Source organism: Oryx dammah, unplaced genomic scaffold (assembly GCF_014754425.2).
Source record: "Oryx dammah isolate SB20612 unplaced genomic scaffold, SCBI_Odam_1.1 HiC_scaffold_19, whole genome shotgun sequence".
Classification (NCBI taxonomy): Eukaryota; Metazoa; Chordata; class Mammalia; order Artiodactyla; family Bovidae; genus Oryx; species Oryx dammah.
Genome location: NW_024070203.1, coordinates 73,272,351 through 73,294,060, shown reverse-complemented (window position 1 = coordinate 73,294,060; position 21,710 = coordinate 73,272,351). Strand labels below are relative to the sequence as shown.

Here is a 21,710-nt window from a genome sequence, read left to right as displayed (position 1 = left end):
CATCCCAGGGATTAAACCCGGGTCTCCTGCATTGTAGGCAGACGCTTTACCATCTGAGCCATCAGGGACGCCCTAAACACCATATAATCTCTTGCTATTATTTATGTACCCAAGAGGAGCATTACTCAAATTATGGTCCACAGGACTTGTCTGGCGATCCAGTGGTTAAGACTCTGTGCTCCCAATGCAGAGAATCCAAGTTCAATCCTTGGTCAGGGAACCAGACGCATGCTGCAACGGAAAGATCCAGCCTGCCACAACTAAGACTCGGCACAACAAAATAAATATTAAAAAAAAAAAGTGGTCTGCAAACTAGCTGGTCCACAAATTAACAGCCAAGTAGTGTGCTACCTGACATTCTGCCACAAGAGTCCATCTTACTGACTGGGAGTTTAGGGAGCATCGGTCTAGGTGCTGCAGTCTAGGGCCACATACCTGGGAGTGAAACTGCTAGTCTGTAGAGAAAAACTGTTTTTAAGCCTTTGTTCATTTTCCTATTGTGTGTGTGGGGCAGGGGTGGTCTTTTTCTTTTCTTCCCTTTTTCTTACTGACCTATAGGAGCTCTTCCAGAACTTAGGATAGCAAATCTCGCTTTGAGTTTTAGTTTGCTATCAGTAGCTGTGTTGAACATACTAGGACATCCCATCCTACTTTTGGTCATGTCAAATATCACATGGCAATCATACTGAACCCTGATGATTAGCTAAGATATACTAATTTAGCAGCTCTTAACAAACTGGGCACTGAAGGATCTCTGTAATAAAAAACAAGAGATAGGGAATTTCCTGGCAGTCCAGTGTTTAAGACTCTGTTTCTACTGCAGAGACCACGGGTTAGATACTTGGTTAGGGAACGAAGGTATCACAAGAAAAAGTGTAGCCAAAAAATAACCCATAGTCATATATTTAATGCAAGCCTAATATTAATTTCAGTCTGATGAGCACATAAAGACAGCAGGGAGCTTGACTTTAAGAATGTGCTGGGCAATGGAAGAATTCTTCAACAAGAATATGAGACTGAAAAACCTCTACAGTTGAGGAACAGCTTTTCACTAAGGAGAAAGGTGAGAGTGTGTAATTCCTATGATTCTTATTAATAGATATTTTAAGATTAATACAACTAATACTACTCACATTCATGGCAAAATTATCCTAGAGTGATGTTGTCCAATAGAATTTTCTGTGATGATCTGTCACCATCCAAAACAATAGCCATTAGTCATATATAGTTCCCAAGCACTCAAATGCATCGAGCATCTGAACTGAATTCATTCACAAGTTTACAAAACTAGACAATAAAGGAAAAAAAGTCAAAACTTCACACCAAGTAAATCCTAGAGAAATGAAATGCATGCTTACATACGATAATAAAGGTGGGAAAAGTTTAGAGCAGAGCATTCCAAAAGAGTTTATCATCTTGGGTACTGCTACAAGTCACTCAGATACAGGCACTGAAGACCTCGTGGTGGCTGGGTATGGTTTGGGCAAACTAAACATCATCAGCCTAATCCTTCGCAACTCAGCATGCTGTTCAAGTATTTTCTATTCATGCCCCAATGTTCTTCACATTATTCACTGGATTAGAAAAAAAGGATGGCCAAATGGCTGTTTCAGTTAGCTTGTAACAAATTGCTTAATTAAGTGTGCACAGATGACCCTGGAATGGAGGTGAAGGACAAAAGGATCTGTGTTTTCTAGTAGGTGAGAGCATTTCACTTGCAACAGCTTCTTCTGCTGGTCTGAACAATTGGCCAGCCTAAAAGCAGCCTACAATTTACCTAGATTTTATAGTTTATAAGACACAGTTTATACAGTATCTTATTTACTCCTAATCAAAAGAATTAAGTATCTCAAAATGCTTTTTTTTCAGGGCAAAGAACCCCGAACTCAAAAACTCTGCAATTAAGACTAAAGAGAATATAATGGAATACACAGATTGGTAGTGACTTTAATTTTCTCAGCTCAACTATCTTCTGTAATAAATGCAAGAACATTTTATTCCCCTTTAAGAATGGTCTACACTGCCTGCTACTCTATTTGGCCCTCCCAGGAAAGCCTAAATTTGCCTAAAGAAATGGTACCATGTCCCCCAAACCCTGTTTTATCCAGCAACAGGCTATTATTCCCATTGGGCTTATACAGAATGCTTTTTTGGGGGCACTACTTTACACAGGCAATAAGGTACCACTGAATACTGCTCTTTGCATGCCAAGGGGATACACTTACTTTAAAAACTAGTCCCTAAACTAGTGTTTCAATGATAGCTTTATTCATCACTGTGACTGTTGATGACTATCAATAATCATTAATAAAAATTGTGAATCGACTTGCATCACAGAATCTTTAAATTACCCTAACTATTTTCCATAAAGAGCCAAAAACCTGCCCTTCCTACTGACAACAGTAAAACACAAAGGAATAGCTCCATGCAGTAAATTCATAAAGAGCATCTTATGTCCCTAATTAATTTCAAATTAGGTAAGGCAGCCCCTTTTAAAGCATGTAGATATTAACAAACAGGAGAGAGAACATGAATACTTAAAATTTTAAGGCTCCATCTAGATAAATCAATTAATCGAATCCCTTTTCCATTCTTATCAATAGGAACAAAACATTAAAAGGAATATACTAATAATTAATCTGACTTCGTCATTAGATCTGCTAATAGAAGCTGCTGGTTAGGAGAATTTGGTTTTCTAAAATAGTCTTTAGAATTTTTGCATTGGGCTGATCAATCAATCATAATCGGAGCTCAAGTTAAAATAACTTGAAAAATCTAGCCCACTGAAAAACTACTGGAGCATAGAGTCTAAGAAATTTAAAAGGCAGTCCAAAGTTTTTCTACAATTTGAGCCCTTCATTAATCAGAGATATCAGTTAAGCATTTTCTTCACAGTGCTCACACATAACACTACACACTACTCAAGAGAAAAAACTTTACTGTGTAAGCAATTCATAAAGTTTCTAGATACTTAATTACTATCTAAAAATTCAGATGACTACCTGATTTGAAAACCTAACTCTAAAAGTCAATCCTAGAGCTTAGACCACCTGCAAAGAAATCCTATTGGAATATTGGGAGTTATGTGCTGCTGCTGCTAAGTCACTTCAGTCGTGTTCAACACTCTGCGACCCCATAGATGGCAGCCCACCAGGCTTCCCCATCCCTGGGAAGAACACTGGAGTGGGTTGCCACTTCCTTCTCCAATGCATGAACGTGAAAAATGAAAGTGAAGTTGCTCAGTCGTGTCTGACTCTTAGCGACCCCATGGACTGCAGCCTACAAGGCTCCTCCGTCCATGGGATTTTCCAGGCAAGAGTACTGGAGTGGGGTGCCGTGGCCTTCTCCAATTGGGAGTAAAATGCAGTTCAAATAGAGCTTATTTAACTATACATTTTGCAGTGCTATGTGCCAACTGTTTTCCATGAAGGCCAGTGTGTTAAGTCTTTTGAATGACTAAAAAGTTTTCAAATAGTATTGTTGCTCCACAGAAAACATCTCAGGATTTCCATGTCTAGTACCGCAAAACTGCTATTGATATCTAAGGACATTTCTGGAATGTAAAATTTCTCTTGCCATCTTTACTAATTCTAGTCAAGAAATCTTTGGGGATAGATAGCTTTCAGACTTCAAAATTTCTCAGATTTTAGAATAGCAATTTAATCTATATACTTTTAATATATTATTTAACAGTCTCTGTGAGGCTGAGTCAACATGCTTATCAGAATACTTCTGCAGCAAAATTCAGGAATATTAGCACTAAATGGGATAAGTCAAAATAAAAATAGCTTCAAATTCAGCTCAGATTCAGGTCAACTTTTTGTTCCCAAATCAGGTTAGGTCATATCAAGGAAGCTGTAATTTTTTTTTTTAACCTTTTGATTTTAGAATTGTATGATTAAGAGATTGTGGCTGTAGCAAAGTACTATGAATTAAAATTTTCACTTAATATACACTATACCCAGGCAGAATAAATAAGCCAGTCACTTTGGCTGCCAGAACCTGCAGAATGAATACTGTTAGCATTTTCTATCTATGCCTATAACCACAACACCTCCACACACAAAAAAGCAGGAAATTATAGACTTTCTGAATTCTACAGTATTAATTACCCTACAGACTTTTCCTTAAGCTGAATCATTTATCAATGTATGAGCTCATTGATACTGGTTTCTCAAATCTTAAGAGGAAATACTACTAGAAATATGACATATAATGCAAAGTTAAGTTTTCATTAAGAGAGATTTGAAATAAAAGAAGTCATCCTTTAATACGGTCTTGCTTAAAACAAGAAGCTTGCTATGAAATTTCCACCTTAGAATCTACTTCTGACTATGGAATCAAGTATACCCCACCCAGAAAAGTTTTAAATCTTCAAGCCAACTTAGGAGAAAATATCAGATATGCTGGAAGTAGAATAGATGACTAATAAAATCTAAGAACTAACTGGCTTGGCACTGAATTGGTGACAACTATACTTCTTTTTAATATGCATACAAGCCACTTGGTTAAAATGCATATTTCTGATTCAGGTCTGGGTGGAATCCAGTGTCTGCAGTTCTATTCTAGGTTATGCTAATGTTCCAAAGTCGACACTGCATTAACAAAGCATGATTAAAATACTCAAAAAAAGAGAAATCAACCTATTTAGGGTTAAAGGAACTGTTCTAGTTTGAATTTCTCAGATAAGTAATTTGCTCAAATTCACATAGCTAGGAGAAGACGAGTATGGGAAACCCCCCAATCTGGATTTTAAGTCAGTAGAACCTTTCAGAAATCATTTTTCTCTCTGTTTAAGACTTAAAAAACAAAATGTAAAATTGTAATTTGAGTAATTAACAGTAAATGTGTTGAAAAGGTTTCCTTTAACATACTCTATCCAATTAGATCTCTTTCTTGAAATTTTCTTGTGTTACTCCCTCCAGGTTCTCTAGCCCACTTAAAAACACCCAAATCTCAACACCTAAACCCAAATTTCAACAGCTAAAAAAATCTACAAATAATAAAACAATTTTAATTAATGACCCACACAAATTTAGCAGCACACATTCAAACACTTTACTATGAAACTGCATTCTGCACAGAGGTTTAATTCAAAGTTAAATCCATACACAGAAAATCAAGTAAGCAAAGTCAAAAACTATCCTTAAAAATCTCTTGGGAAGGCAGTATGCTGGGAGCTAAGCATGCATCATCATCTCTCAATAAGACCTTTGAAAACAACCAGTTTTTCCACCAGATGAGTATTACATGTTTTGTGAAAAAGAATATAAACTCTAGAAATCACACTGTATCTGGCGAGAAGCTCATAACCAGAAAACAAGAATTAAGATTCGCCTCTTAAATGCAATGCTTCAGGATAGTGCTCTGGTGAGTGGAATGGAGGGCAGAATCTTTTACTATATTTAAAAATAAACTTTCTTTTCTGACTTAAGCCCAAATACTTGAATCTACCAAATGAAATGGTTGAATGGTGTGATGTTACCACCCACATTTAATTAAAAAAATAAAAACCATCTCTCCAACTTATATTAAAATCTGGACTAATAAGGTTTAATTGAAATTTAGCCTGCAATATATAAATATAGTAATAATGTGCACAACTAAATCAACTATATGGCTAAGTAGGGAAGTTCCTTGATTGCCTAGTGGTTATGATTCCAGGCTTTCTCACTGGCATGGCCTGGGATCAATCCCTTGTCAGGGGAACTGATATGGCGCAAGCTGCAATGTATGGCCCAAAAATAGTTGGGGAGGGAGTAAGTGGTAAATACAATTTAGAGTTCTGAAAAGACTGAACAAGAATCCTTTACTTCTACTTCACAAGACCCTCCCTCAGCCTCTGCACAGCTGTGAAAATACTTACATGGACAAGTTAGGAGATGGAACCCCCCTATCATCAGCTAGGTTCCCAAGGTGGCTCAGCGTTGAAGTCGAACTGTTCTCTATACAGCACTTCTCCTAGGCCCTCTGGGTAGTTGTATACTTGGTCAGAAAGTTCGCCCTAAAGAAGAAAATAAAAATATGTAAGTCATATGTTAAAAAATGCTAGGTTGTGCTTCAAGAAGGCTAAGTTGATGTAAAGATTAAGTTCAGGAAGAAGTTTCAGTTTGAAGTGTTTCATTAAAGCACATTACGCAAAATGATGTTTTCAAAGCATTTATCACAGTATCAAATGCTGTTTTTATACAGTAAGCATTTCCAAGCTGCAGGAACACAAAACTGAATTTGAGGGCATGGTCACCTTACAAGTGGCTCTACCTCAGTTTCCAGGCTTCACTCAATTTCATTTTTGCTTTTACTTACTCCAAAACCCAAATTTGTAAGTGGCATAAAATTTTTAAATGTACAAGTGCTCTCACTAATCTAACATATATGCAAGATTTTAAATGTGTATCTAATAATCTGAAACTAACCAGAACCTTTCCTTTACTCTCCAAATTCCAAGTTTTTCTTTGCTTAACTATAAAATCCAACTACATATTAAAAAGAAAAACATTTTTTGTGACTTAGCTAGTACACTATGTATACCTGTGAAATAACTTTTGAGACCTGCCTTACATATCTGACAAATAACAGATGTTTACCTCCTTCTCATTCCTAACCTATCTACATCTAAGTCACTCTACTATCACTAGGAACAACATATGAATGTAAACATGCTTGGCACTCTACAAAATGATAATTAAGTTTTAGAAATGGTTTTTACCTATTAAGGTTTGACTGAACAGACTTATCACCTCTAACCTAAACAACTAAACCTACAGTTCTATTTGTACTTCAGTGATTGCTATTTTAAAGTAATATAATCTGACAGTATTTCTAGAAGATGGGGATAAGACTAAAACCAGAAAAACGATGAAACGTAGGAATCATAAGAATCCAAGATTTCAGAAGCACTCTAGATACATCTTCAGTATATCTCATATCTCAACCAGGATAGAGGCACCCTTAGGGGAAGTAAAATGTTCTTCCAATCTACTAGGGGTATCCTGATCACATACTCAATGACACTTATGGATAATTAGAAAAGAATCCATATCAACATGCGACAGTGACTATTAACATCACATTAGATTCCAACTAAATACTCCAAAACAAAGGTTCCAATTCTCCCCAAACCAACGTAATTTCAGTAAATTAAAAGCCATCGCCACTGGAGACAGAGTGAGTTTATTCTCAACTATTCTTTGGAACAGGATAATTATTCTAGCTGAGCTATCCCCTCCCCCCCACATATCAGTAGCTATTTTGTTGCTCAGTGCAACTTAAGAGCAGTGCTGTGAAATGTTAATGACATTAAACTTTAGAAATTCAGGAATGTTCTTCAGTAGTATCTCTAAAACATTTCCACCTAACAGAAAAGATACTAGTAGGAAATGAAGACTCTGAATTTCGAAAGACATGTTTTAATATAAATAAAGGGGGCACAGGGTCATTTACTTACAGGATAAACAGAATGTTCATTTGTACAGTTAAGATTAACCAACCATAAGAGGAGGTTAAATAAAAATATGAGCGGGGGCATGGAGAAGACACAGGAAATGCTTTATTTTTCTCATTTAGAGTGGTGTTTATATCAGCTGGATCATGTACAACACTGCAATCAAATCTCTCAGTTGATTGAAGAGGATGTCCCTTGCTATACTATCTTGGCAAATAGCACAGAGAGAACTAGAGTTAACTGAGTCAGCAGCTGACCAATAAAAAGCACTAAAAACCTCCCATCACTTTGACAGTAACTACCCAGAAACTTAGTAAACCCAAAGTTATCAGGATGTCTCACCTTACACTGCCTTTATCAATGACTTTGGTATTCTTTCCAAAACTCCAAAACCACAGCCTAATCATAAGAAAAACTACCAAACAAATTCAAATGGGGGATATTTTATTGGATATTTGGCTGGTACTTCTCTAGACTGTCAAAGACATGGCAACTAAAAGGAAATGCGGCACCTTAGATTGGCCTCTAGACAGAAAGGAAATTAAAAACTGGTGAAAGCCAAAGAAAATCTGGAGTTTAGGTGGTAGGCATCTGGTCTCATCACTTCATGGCAAATAGATGGGGAAACAGTGGAAACAGTGGCTGACTATTTTGGGGGGGCTCCAAAATCACTGCAGATGGTGACTGCAGCCATGAAATCACAAGTCACTTACTTCTTGGAAGGAAAGTTATGATCAACCTAGACAGCATATTAAAAAGCAGAGACATTACTTTGCCAACAAAGGTCCGTCTAGTCAAGGCTATGGTTTTTCCAGTGGTGATGTATGGATGTGAGAGTTGGACTATAAAGAAAGCTGAGCACGGAAGAATTGATGCTTTTGAACTGTGGTGTTGGAGAAGAGTCTTGAGAGTCCCTTGCACTGCAAGGAGATGCAACCAGTCCATTCTAAAGGAAATCAAGTCCTGAGTGTTCACTGGAAGGACTGATGTTGAAGCTGAAACTCCAATACTTTGGCCACATGATGTGAAGAGCTGACTCATTTATTGGGGGCAGGAAAAGGGGACAACAGAGGATGAGATGGTTGGATGGCATCACCAACTCAATGGACATGAGTTGGGTAAACTCCGGGAGTTGGTGATGGACAGGGAGGCCTGGCATGCTGCAGTCCATGGGGTCGCAAAGTGTCGGACAGGACTGGTAGACTGAACTGAACTGAATGTATCAAAGTCAGTTTCTTAATTTTGACAAGTGTACCACCTCTTATAAGGTAAACTAGGTGAAAAGTATAACTCTGTATTATCTTTGTAACTTTTCTGCAAATCTGTAATTATTCCAAAATAAAGTTGTTTAAAGAAAAAAAAAAATCAAGCAAGGTATTCATATAATGGACCACTATTCGGCAGTTAAAAGGAACAATTTACTGGTGAGCGCACTATGGATGAATATCAAAAACATTCTGAGTTAAAGAAACCTTTCATGCAATATATAGTTTCATTTATATGGAAGTTCTAGAATAGACTTCCATAATAACTAATCTATGGTTAATAAAAAGAACAGTGAATGCCTTTGTGGGTAGTGAGGGATGGAGCTTGAAGGGGCAAAAGAGAAGTTTCTGGGTTTGATGGCACTTTTCTCATCTTTGATAAAAGTTTGTATTACACAGCTGTATTTTTGTCAAAACTCGTCTAATGGTATATTCAAGACGTGTGGTTTTTGCTGTTATGTAAAATTTACCCTATTTTAAAGAAATACTTAAACAGTGTTAGACTAATGATATGTGCATACTGAAGTTGAAGGGGTAAAGCGTTCTGTTGTCTCCAACTTACTTTGAAATACACAGAATAAAGATTGATGAATGAATAGAGCAATTACAAGTAAAGCAAAATGTTAATCGTTTCCTGAATCCAGGTGAGGGTACAATTCTTTCACTCCCTCTATATGTTTGAAAATGTTTAAGTTAAACCTGAGTGGCAAGAGGGACGGCACCGATTACTTGATTACGGTACCCTCCATTATCACCTATGACCATCAGGAGCCTTTATCTTTCCCACTAACTCTTCAGGGCTTATTTGCCTTCATAACCAGCATCTGCATCCTATATTTGTAAAAGAAATCAAAGGGTTTGCAGGGCTCTGCCCTATAGTCATTCGCCGTATTTCTGCCAGGCTCATCTATAACATCACATATCGACTCTCTCCCTTGAGCTTTCAGGTTCTCATCCAAGCAGGAGGCTGAAGGGTGGAAACACGACAGGACACAAAATATCTTAATGTGTCCACGATGCAACCACAAAATCCCGTTAAAGCTGCTGAAATATCCTGGGGCCGTTAACAGTGTGCCTGACCTTTTCAGGTTGCCGAACCAGTAGCTTAGCCTAAGAAACACACGTTTAGGATATACACTTGGTAAGGCTGTTAAAACACCACCGTTGGTGGAAATTGTTAAGCCGCTCATCGTGTCCGACTCTTTGCGACCCCAAGGACTGTAGCCCGCCAGGCTCCTCTGTCCATAGGGATTCTCCAGGCAAGAATACTGGAGTGGGTTGCCATTTCCTTCTCCAGGGGATCTTCCCGACGCAGGGATCGAACCTGGGTTCCCTGCATTGCAAGGCACATTCTTTACCCGTCTGAGCAACCAGGGAAGTACTGAAACACCACCGTTAACTGCCAAAATAGTACTTGATAAGCCATCCAAGCCTACCGCTCTCCCTCTCTCGGCCCAGGAATCGTGGCGCGGACGTGAAAACGAAGCCATGGTGACTAATCCTTGGGCTCCAGGAGGCGGCCCGGGGGGAGTGAAGACGACTCAGCCCAATCGCCAGCGCCGCAGGGGGCGGGGCGGCAGCCCCGAGGCTTCCAGAAGGGGCCAAAGGCCTCTTGCTCGCTACCTGACACCGGGGTTTCCCCGCCGCCGGGCCCCTTGGCGGCGTCAACTTTCCTCCGGCAGAGAGGGGAGGGCCGCGCTCTCCGCACCCTCAGGCACCCGTCCTCCTCCGGCAGCTGTCACAGGAGGCCGGCGCCGGGCCCGCCCCGCTCCATTCATAACCTAAGGCCGCGGCGGTTGCAGCCGGCCGCGCCGCCAGCCCGGGATCCCGAGACGAAGGCGCGGCGCTGCACCAGGGCCCCTCGGGGCTGCAGCCCGGCCCCCTCCCCGGAAACAGCAATGCACCACGGGAGCGGGGTGGGGGCCGCCTGCCGCCGGGAGGCGACGCCGAGCCCCGCGGCGGCGAGACCCCCGAGCGCGCCCCCCAGTCCACACACACGCACACGCCCCCTCGACCCAACCGCGGCCGCTCGGGGCTGGGCTCGGCTCGGCGGTCACCCGAGGCGCGCCAGCCGCCCCAGCCCGCCGCGCCGCCGCCGAGCCACCGGCCGCCGCCGCCACACACGCCGCCAGCCGCCATGTTCGAGGTGGCCGGCCGCGGGGACGCTGCGGAGGAACGCCGGCCGGTCGGCGGGGCCCAGCCTGAGGCGGCCGACAGCTTCCCGAGGCCGACCCACCCCCCGGCGCCCCGCGCCCCGGCCCCGGCCCAGCCCGCGCTCCTAGGGTCACTACTCACGTGAGATAACGGCCCAAAGAGTCGGGTAAAGCGTCTTCTCTTTTTCGGCGGAATTTTTAAAGAGGGATGTGGTTACCTTGAGCAGAAATACCCAAGGCGGCCTGGGCCATAGGCTGCAGGAACGACGTGGGGGGGAAAGCGCGGCACCGACACCAGCTGTGCAGCAGCGGCGGCGGCGGCCGAGGGAGAGAAACGGAACAACGGCGCGGGCGAGGAAGAAGAAAGGCGAGAGGGCTGGGTGCGGAGAGGATTCGGCCTCGTCACACCGCAGAGCCGGAGAGCGAGAAAGGATGAGAAGAGGCAGAGAAGGCGGAGGGGGGAAAAAAAAAAAAAGGGAAAAAAGGAAACACACAGCAACCCAGCGAAGAGCCAGCGAGTGTGGGAAGGCGGCGCCGGCAACGCCAGGCTTTATAGTGAGGGGCGGGGCTTGGTGACGTCACAGCCAGCCGCGCGAGCCGGACGGCGCGGGGCCGCGGCGCTGAGAGGAGGGAAGCGGGCGGAAAAGAGAGGGGGCCGGCGCGGGGCGAGCTGAAGCGGGTGGGGCGGGGCGACCCCGCGGTGCAGGTGCCTGTCTCCCCCGCCCCCGGCCACTTCCCGCTCTCCCCCGGTTCCCCGGCCGACGGAGGGCCCGCTGCGCGGACGTGGGCGGGCGGAGGAGAAGGGAGGTGACCTGGACAGAGCGCGGCGTCGCCCGCGCCCCCGCCGCCCGGGCGCCTGCGCTCACGCCCGAGGCGGGCCGGGGCGCTTTGGGAGCTGGGCCCGGCGGCCGCGGCGCCAAGCGCGGTCCGGGCCCGAAGCTGGCGCGACGCCTGCACTGCCTGGAACCTGCTCTGCCTGGAAGAGGGTGAAAGAGGGGGGCCACCCCTGGAGCTTGCCGCCCCCCTACCTCCTCGAGAGCTCTCCGCTTTTTGCGGCCTCTGTAGGCTACGCCTGCGGACTGCCCTCCCGAGGTGAAGCTCAAGCCCCCGCGGGTTGCGGCGCTCCGTTTTTTGGGAAGCGAGTTCCTAAGGGCCAGAACGGCTCGGCCCAGTGTTCGGGTGGTTGCAGGGGCTCGTGACCGCGTGGGCATGTCGTTGCAGTTGCACGTTGCAGTGTGGTGCAGTAGGGTTTTTTTTGTTTCTTTTTTTTTTTAAGGAGTGTGGCTTTTCTGGCTTTCTTTTTAGAATGGTTGAGGCCAGCCGACCCGGTCCTTATTCATGAAGGACCTGTATTGGAGAGGGCATTACCGACGTTACAAGGGCACAGTACTTCAATTCCCTACGTCTCATTGCGCGGTCATTTTAATTTTACTGCTGCTGCTAAGTCACTTCAGCCGTGTCCGCCTCTGTGTGACCCCATAGACGGCAGCCCACCAGGCTCCCCCGTCTCTAGGATTCTCCAGGCAAGAACACTGGACTGGGTTGCCATACAGAGCAAACTTATTTGTACTGGGGAGCCTAGGACGATTTACATGGCTTTTAGTTTATTCTCATGTTTTTAAAATATCGTGGCGCTCCCCATCAGAAACCCTGAGTCCTCCCGTGCTAATGCCTTGCAACTCAGATGCAACGGCACAAATGAAATATATATTGACACACACTCCAAAATTTTTGCGATAAAGACAGACTTTTTTCCACTGGCATTTCCCGACCATCTGTTTACTTTGTAGCACTGTGGTTGCTACAAATCAGATATGAAAGGAAGAGAGAGCTTTCCTGGGCAGGAAGGTAGCAATGCTGAACATAGGCTCTGAGGTGAGAGTACTAGGTAAAAACTAGGGGCTGTGGACTCTGTTCCCGATTTCATATTTCCATATTTCACTGTGCTGTTTCTTGGTTTTCTCTTTCATTCCTTAAAAATTCTTTTCGTTTCAGAACATTTACAAGCACAGCACTTTACTAGAGCCCCTGCTGGAGGGAGGAAGGCTAGAAATGAATACACTTGAAATCTTGATAACAGTCTAGCAGGTGAAATAACACTACATCAAATAACTAAGTAATTGTTGTAAACAGATAAAATGCTGTGTGGAATCTAGTGAAAGGGGGAAATAACCGCAGCTCAGTGAGAGAAAGGCTACTGGGGAAAGGTGGAGAGAGATTTTGAGAGCAGACACTCCAGACATGGGAAATAAGTGACTTTGAGAGCAGATATTCCAGGCAAGGGAACTACTTAAGAAAACGCACAGAAATGGGCCAGTTCAAAGAACTGTGAACTAGCTTTCTGGCTCCAGCATAGGTACGGTTGCAAATGAGATTGAAAAGGAGGGTGACGTGAAATGTAGGGATCATAGCTTGGACTTCATTTCGGAACCATTTAATTGGGGACATGATATACTCAAAGTTTTTTTTTTTTTTAAGATTTCTCTAGCATCAATGGGATTGAAAATAGAAAGTTTAGAAGAGAGGAAACCATGAAGGCGACTGTTATATAGTTAAGAGAAGCAGGAAATGTGGAATAGAGAGGAAGGCATAGATGAAGGCATAGAGAGTAGGGATAATTTTGAATGTTAAGGGAGAGGAAGTGAAGTGAAGTCACTTAGTCGTGTCTGACTCTTTGCAACCCCACGGACTGTAGCCTGTCAGATTTCTCCATCCATGGGATTTCCCAGGCAAGAATACTGGAGTGGGTTGCCATTTCCTTCTCCAAGGGATCTTCAGTGGGTTGCCATTTTCTTCTCCAGGGGATCTTCCCGACCCAGGGATCAAACCTGGCTCTCTAGCACTGCAGGCAGACTCTTTAACATCTGAGCTATCAGAGAATGGAAGGGAAAGGAGAAGTTAGCAAATTATTTGGGGATATGAAACTAATCAACGGGGAGAATTCTGGAATCACAAACAGAGAAATAGAATGTCCCAGTTTTGGGGGAAGACTATGAGCCTTCCTTGAGCATAGTCCAAGCTGTTGATAGGATATTCATGTAAAAATGGTCCAAAGGCCTCTGAAAACACAGAGATCTGGAGCCCTTTTGGCTGTAAATTTGGGACCCTCTCCTATAGACATGGTAATTAAGGAAATGTTAAGGTCTAAAGGAACAGGGATCTAAGCACAGGACTTAGAGAAATGGTAGAGAGGAGAGAAAGAGGACCAGCCCAAGGAGTAGGAGAAGAATCACAATAGTGTGAGGCCAAGCCCTTCATGGAGGGTGTTCCAAGATGGAATGAATGATCAGAATGTCATATTCCTGAAAGGGATTCTTCTGATTTGGGAAAATGGCATGTCATCGGTAAACTCCAAATTCATGTTAAGAAGTTTGGATTCTTAGCCAAAAATGTTTCAGTCATAAGAGTGAACTGAATTTTAGAAAAGGGGAGAGTGTAAGGGTGAGAAGAAAAGGGACTATAAATTTGTGGCAGGGAGAGCTCTTGGAAAGCTATTATAAGCGTCACTCCAAATCTTTGTTGTGACGAGACAATGGAGGAACATACACTCACGTGACATAAGGATCCAGTAGGAGAATGATACGGGCCTGAAAAGGTATGTGTGACCTGTAACTGAATAATTTCAGTGGAGTGAGAGGCACAGACACATAGCAGAGATTTGAGTCAAGAGAAGCTGAGATGAAGTCAGTGAATGTGCACTCTTTCAACTGGACTAGACCCTACTCCATCATTGTTTATACAGTGAAGCAACTCAACAATTTATTATTCAAACTATGTACTCTCACAATTAGTATTTGTGTATTCAAATCTAAATCATACTAGCTTTTATTGCATACAACAGAGCCTTAAAAACTGTACTGCAATGAACTAGACAGCGTAGTAGGTAACTTTAACAGAATGATAGCTGCCTAATGAGAACAGCATGTTTAATTGTGTTTCGGGTTTGAGGTTTGGGGTTTTTTGCCAAGTCAGGTTACTCATACACAAATCACAGGTAGTGCCAGAGAAAGTATTATTATTAAATAGAGAGCCTTAAGATAAAATAATACCATTCACACTTAGATCATCCTGGTTTATTGATTCAAACTTGTTTGCTTTTGTGCCAGTAGGTGTAAAAGACTGAATGAGTTAGATCGTTGATAAAGACAAGTCACTCAAAAAACAATGGGTAACCCTAAAATTATCAGCCTATAATAGAAATATCTTATAGTCACATATATAAATGTGACAAACAGTCCAATGGTAATTGAGCATGAAAATCATAATTTAATGGGAATGTTTGAAAAGAGCTTAATAAGAATTTTTATTGTGATATCATGCAGGGCCCTGTGGAGCACCTGGGCACAGAGGCTTTCTGTGTCCCTCATTTCTTTGATTATGGAAAACAGCCTTCATTTAGCCTCCATGACCTTGCCTTAGTGTGCAGGGGGCAGATTCAAGCTGTTGTTAATTAAGGAAGAGGGGGGAATGCAAGACCAGGGAGAAATAGTCAAGAGTAGCCTTGGGGCAAGGTCCTGTTTTCCCATCAATGGATATGAGTGAGTGAGTGAAAGTCGCTGTCCTGTCCTACTCTTCGAACCCCATGGAATTCTCCAGGCCAGAATACTGGAGTGGGTAGCCTTTCCCTCCTCCAGGGGATCTCCCAGGGATCAACCCAGGTCTCTCACATTGCAGGTGGATTCTTTACCAGCTGAGCCACAAGGGAAACCCATCAATGCATATACACAGCAATATCTTCAAGCTATTTTGTAGATACTGAAACCCCTTCCAGGAGGGAGAAGTTGCCGATCAGTGATGATATGCTGCCCCAAAGCATGTAAACCCCAGACCTGTTGGACTTGAAGGTGGATGATGCCGACTCCTAGTTAGCTCACTGCAACCCATCAGAAGAATGTCCACAAGCTGATCATGCTCTCTTTCAATAATTACTGTAAAACTTGTCACTATTTTCCCCAAGTTGGGACACCTAGTTTGGAGGACATGAGCCTGCTGTGTCCCTATTTGCCTGGCAAAGCAATTATGCTAACTTTTCTGCTTCACCCAAAACTCTGTCTCTGAGGTTTGATTCGGCACCAGTGTACAGAGAAGCTGAGCTTTTGTCACCAACAACTAAGATACATTCTTAGAGTACACGTTATTTCATAGAAAACCAAAATATAGGTTTTGAATAGCTAAAACATTCACACTTTTTCAGTTGTCCACCACATCTTTTTGTACACTGATAATCTTCCATAAAAGCAACTTGCTTATCAAGAGTCTGGCACTATGTCTTTTATAGACTAGTAAAAATCCAAAATCACTGCAGATGGTGACTGCAGCCATGAAATTAAAAGATGCTTGCTCCTTGGAAGGAAAGTTATGACCAACCTAGATAGCATATTAAAAAGCAGGGGCATTACTTTGTCAACAAAGGTCCAATAGTCAAAGTTGTGGTTTTTCCTGTGGTCATGTATGGATGTGAGAGTTGGACTGTGAAGAAAGCTGAGCGCCGAAGAATGGATGCTTTTGAACTGTGGTGTTGGAGAAGACTCTTGAGAGTCCCTTGGACTGCAAGGAGATTCAGCCAGTCCATCGTAAAGGAGATCAGTCCTGAGTGTTCATTGGAAGGACTGATGCTGAAGCTGAAACTCCAATACTTTGGCCACCTGATGCGAAGAACTGACTCACTGGAAAAGACCCTGATGCTGGGAAAGATTGAAAGTGGAGGAGAAGGAGATGACAGAGGATAAGATGGTTGAATGGCATCACCAACTCGATGGATGAATTTAAGCAAGCTCCGGGAGTTGGTGATGGACAGGGAAGCCTGGTGAGCTGCAGTCCATGGGGTCTCAAAGAGTTGGACATGACTGAGCGACTGAACTGACTAAACTGAACTGAAAAAATGAGTAATTAATCATGTACTTGCTTTGTAAATTACTTTGGGAAGACAGTTCAGATTATATACCATTCTCTCTTCAAATAGAATTGATATATGCTATCCTTTATTTGCTAAGCATCTGTTGTTATAATCTCTTAAGAGTTGTAATTCCTTTACCTAGGTTGATTTTCACCTCAAATGAGGACTCACTCAATTTGGAAGGAGACTTTATCGTCATGTTTTTGTTTTCTCACAAAATTTAGGGATCGGGTCAGTAGGGTTTTGTGGCATCCCAAAACAGGCATCCTGCATTCCAGCGCTGGTATCTTTGATATCACCCATGTCTTTGTCCTTGGACTTTCTCCAGTGGCTCAGAAATAAAGAATTTGCCTTCAGTGCAGGAGCCACAGGTTCCATCCCTGGGTCGGGAGGATCCCCGGAGGAGGGCATGGCAACTCACCCCAGTATTGTTGCTTGGAGAATCCTGTGGACACAGGAGCCTGGAGGGTTACAGTTCAGAGAGTTGCAAAGAGTTGGACAGTGGTAAGCATGGCAAGCAAAGGATGATAGAGTCCAGAAACAAACCCAGTTTAAGGGAAAAGAATTTCTATTTTCATGTCAGTGGCAATGTATGCCATTAGATACAGCTCAGTAAGTGATTCTGGGTGGTTTCTAAGATAAGCAAGTCATAAGCTGTACACTAACATCTTTTATTACTTTGAGAAACAACAAACTATTCACCGTTAATTTAAGAGGACTGTTTTGAAACCGATATTAAAGGGCAAAGCAGTAATCCAGTTTTACAAATTAAATGTTAACACACATGACTAGAATAATCAGTAGGCTGACACATGAGTTTGCTCCCTCATATCTTCCTCTAATCTTTGGGAGTTAGGAAATGCTTGAAAAATTAATCTCATTTTCAATTTACTGTCAGGTATTATCTGATAAGTGTTTTGTTTGTTGGGTAATACATAGCAAGATAGGCTTGTCTCCAAACAGCTGCCTGGCAGATATCCTAAACTTTTTGGTTCAGGTCATAGAAAATAGGAGCTCTGAAATCTATTTTTGTCCAATGTGAATTATGATATGCTCTATTTTTTTTAATAAATAGACTAGTTGCTGCCACATAAGCACCTAAATGATTGTTAATAGTGGTAACTGCAGGCTACATTTTGTTCCTTTGTCATTTAATTTGAAGTTTTGCAAGTTCTGTGATAAACATCTATAGCTATTTAAGTTTGCTCTACCTAATACTAATGAAAAGGAGAAAAACTCTTGCCATAAAAACAAAAAGATTAGTTGCTTCTTTACTAAAATAGGGAGAAGAAACATAAATGGTTTGATTTCACAAAAATAATATTTTTGTGTCATTCAACCATCTGTAACAACCGTCATTGTTGCTGGTAGTAATTTCTAAACCTTCCTTCATCTTGGTGCTTCTTAGCTAAGTCATTTAATTTTAAGCCACTGCTTTTATTTTTTTAATCTTTGGCTGCAGTGAATGGCTTGCAGGATCTTAGTTCCCCGACCAGGGTTAGAAGCCATGCTCTTGTGCCCACAGGGTCCTAACCACTGGGCACCAGGGAAGCCCTGCTGAAACCATTTACCACAGACTGGGACTTGAAGCCATGTACTGGGATTTGAACCTACATGGCTGGAACTTGAACCCAGCCAAAATCCACAGTACCTGGTTTCAGGACCTACTGAAGCTCAGGTTCTTGATGTCTCATCACAGAAGGAATTTAGAGAGAGACAACGTGATAGGTAAGAAGTGAAGTGAAGTCGCTCAGTCATGTCTGACTCTTTGTGACTCCGTGGACTGTAGCCTGCCAGGCTCCTCTGTCCATGGGATTCTCCAGGCAAGAATACTGGAGTGGGTTACCATTTCCTTCTCCAGGGGATCTTCCCGACCCAGTGATCAAACCCAGGTCTCCCGTATTGGAAGCAGATGTTTTAACCTCTGAGCCACCAGATAGGTAAGAAGTAGATTTATTTAGATTCAGAGAGAAGCACACTCCAGACAGTGTGGGCCATTGCAGAGGGCAAGTGCGGCAGCGAAACTTGGTGTGGTTAGTTTTTATAGGCTCAGTAATTTCATATGCTAATGACTGGGAGGATTGGAGATTTCCAGGATTTTGGTCACCGCCCATTCCTTGGTCCTGGCACCTCTGGGTGTGTCATTTCACTTGCTGATTGAGGATCCAGTCTTGTCTGCTCTCTTTGTCCCATTAGATTCTAATCAGTTTATGTTGTGTCCTTGGGCTGTGTCATTCTTTTGAAAGCTGTGCCCTGCCCTCTTCCCTCCTGTTACACCACCTCCATTGCTTATAGAAAATGTATTCCTCATTCCTTTGGGAGAACGTCTTCCCTGCCATACCCTGAGCTCTGCTGGGCACTACTATCTTTTCAACCCTCTGACTTCCTGGGACACAGTAACCGGTTTAGAGGTTGATAGATTCTCACCTATCTTGGTTGTAGAGGCAGCTCAATAACGATTGGTACATATTTGATTCAGACCTTGGTTGGAAGAAGGAGGAGTGGATGAGGGAATCATTTCTTCTGTTGTCATCTCATGACAGTATGAACCAGGAGCTGCTGGCACAGAAGTCCTAGGAGAAAGCAATGTGAGAAAATGAAGCCACCGCTCATCTTGAAAAAGGAATAGTCAACAATCTAGTTGTCCCATTTTTCTTGTTCTTCAGCTATACAAACAGAAAAAATTGTTTTTCTTACCTAAGTTAGTTCCAACTAGTTTTCTCTTACTTGCAACCAAGAATCCTGGCCTACACGAAAGAATGAAAAGAAAAGATCTTCATTTAGAGTCCAAAAATCAATTGAATAAGTACAAGACAGGAGAGACCTGATTGTTGATTATCTAAATACTACCCAAAAAAAATAAAAAGAAATACTATCTAGAAAAGATAGTTGACCACAGCTGGCCATGAACCAAAAAGGCATGTGTTGAATTGCTAAAAACAAACCAAAAACCAAAAACACTTGAATACAATAATTTGGGACATTCAATAAATTAATGCATTGGCAAATTACAGGTCAGAAGGAAGGTAACAGCCTGCTTTACTGTTTTGGTCAGAAAATAGAAAATTTGGGAAGGCAAAGTTTTACTGTTGTAAAGCACATTATAGTTAGCACATTATACAGGAGAATGCAAACTAGATAGTTTGGAGGATAACCATAAAAATGGAGTCTTCCCACGTGTCACTAGTAAAAAAACCCACCTGCCAATGCAGGAGACATCAAGAGATGCCGGATAAATCCCTGCATTGGAAAGATCCCCTGGAGAAGGGCATGGCAACCCACTCCAGTATTCTTGCCTGGAGAACCCCATGGACAGAGGAGCCTGGCGGGCTGCAGTCCATAGGGTTGCAAAGAGTCGGACACCACTGAAGCGACACAACACAGCACAGCATAGCCATAAAGTTGAGGAGGTCTAGAAGACAACATACTAATAGGAGTGATAAAAATGTTAGACATAATTTGGGGGGAACTCCAGAGAGACCCCAAGCCTCTTGTGCCAAGTGAGGATACAAGAAGTCAGCCCCCTGAAACAGAGCCATCAGCCAACCAGGTTGGCACCCTGATCTGAGACTTCCAACCTTCAGCACTATGAAAAATAAAGTTCTATTGCTTGTCCATTTTATGATAGTCTGTTATTAACAGTCCCCAGTGGAATTAACCTAACATTTTCTATAAATCTGTTCTAAGCCAGGCATTGTATAGGCATTAACTTTAATAAACAGGGATTTCTTTGGAAGGAATGATGCTAATGCTGAAACTCCAGTACTTTGGCCACCTCATGCGAAGAGTTGACTCATTAGAAAAGACTTTGATGCTGGGAGGGATTGGGGGCAGGAGGAGAAGGGGACGACAGAGAATGAGATGGCTAGATGGCATCACTGCCTGATGGACATGAGTCTGGGTGAACTCCGGGAGTTGGTGATGGACAAGGAGGCCTGGCGTGCTGCGATTCATGGGGTCACAAAGAGTCGTACACGACTGAGTGACTGAATTGAACTGATAGTTTAAAAAAATGGGAAAATCAGAGGGAAATTGGAAAAACATAAAAGCAAACAGCTATGATTTTTTTTAATACACTGGGTGCCAGGCACTACTCTAAAGTCTCTTATATTATCATTTAATTCTTCAATAAGTTTGTCAGGTAGGTCTTACTATGCCCATCTTACAAATTAAAGAATGGAAGTACAGGGACTTCCCCTGGTGGTCCAGTGGTAAAGAGTACACCTTGCAATGGAGGGAATGCAGGTTCCATCCCTGGTCAGGAAACTAGGATCCCACATTCCGAGGGGCAACCAGGCCCCCAGGCTGCAACTAGAGAGAACGTCGGGCCGCAACAAAAGTCCCACGTGCTGCAACTGAGACCCGACCCAGACTAAATAAATAACTAAATATTAAAAAAAATAACAAACACTGGAAGTATAGTGAGGTTATGTAACTTGCTCAAGGTGATGCAGCTAAAAAAGAAAAGGTCCAGCTTCATAGCCAAAGATGTCTAATGCCCTAGACCCAGCGTCAGGCTGCTCAACTACATTGCCTCTTTGACTCATCTATAAATATGTCACCTCTACACATGGACAAGAGAAACCACAGAGTCAGTCCAGACAGCAGAACTAGGTCCAGTGGGTCCCCTTGGCTATGTTCTACCTCATTCCTAGCCTTGAGTTTCCAAGAGGTTTGGTTTGTTTCTATGGCCCCTTTCAGTCATGTCCACTTCTTTGCGACCCCAGGGACTATACAGTCCATGGAATCCCCTTTAGATTCTTGTCTTATGTTATTGTAGTTATTTTCTGAACTTTGCCAACAGGGTATTAAGTTTCTTTACGGCAAGCATTTTATTCTTCTTTCTTTAATCTGATGGAACACTCAGCACAGTGCCTTGAACATAGACCTCTGATTACTTTATAACAACGTAGTAACTGGCAGTGCTCTGGGTTGTCTCATGGAGCAAAAGG

At 42.7% G+C, this 21,710-nt stretch overlaps 1 protein-coding gene across 5 annotated transcripts in view; it reads right to left on the bottom strand.

Moving 5' to 3' along the window:
* Positions 1-15,608, bottom strand: part of AZIN1 (antizyme inhibitor 1) — a 34,841-nt gene extending 19,233 nt beyond the window's left edge. For 3 of the 5 annotated variants that reach the window (XM_040261968.1, XM_040261967.1, XM_040261964.1), the window contains exons 1-2: positions 11,005-15,608; positions 5,867-6,004 (exon numbers count right to left, since the gene is read on the bottom strand). The gene's annotated coding sequence lies outside the window, so the exon portion shown is untranslated. The remainder of the gene's footprint in view (positions 1-5,866; positions 6,005-11,004) is intronic. The other 2 variants (XM_040261966.1, XM_040261965.1) reach the window with 1 other exon arrangement.
* Between the last annotated feature and the right edge of the window lie 6,102 nt (positions 15,609-21,710).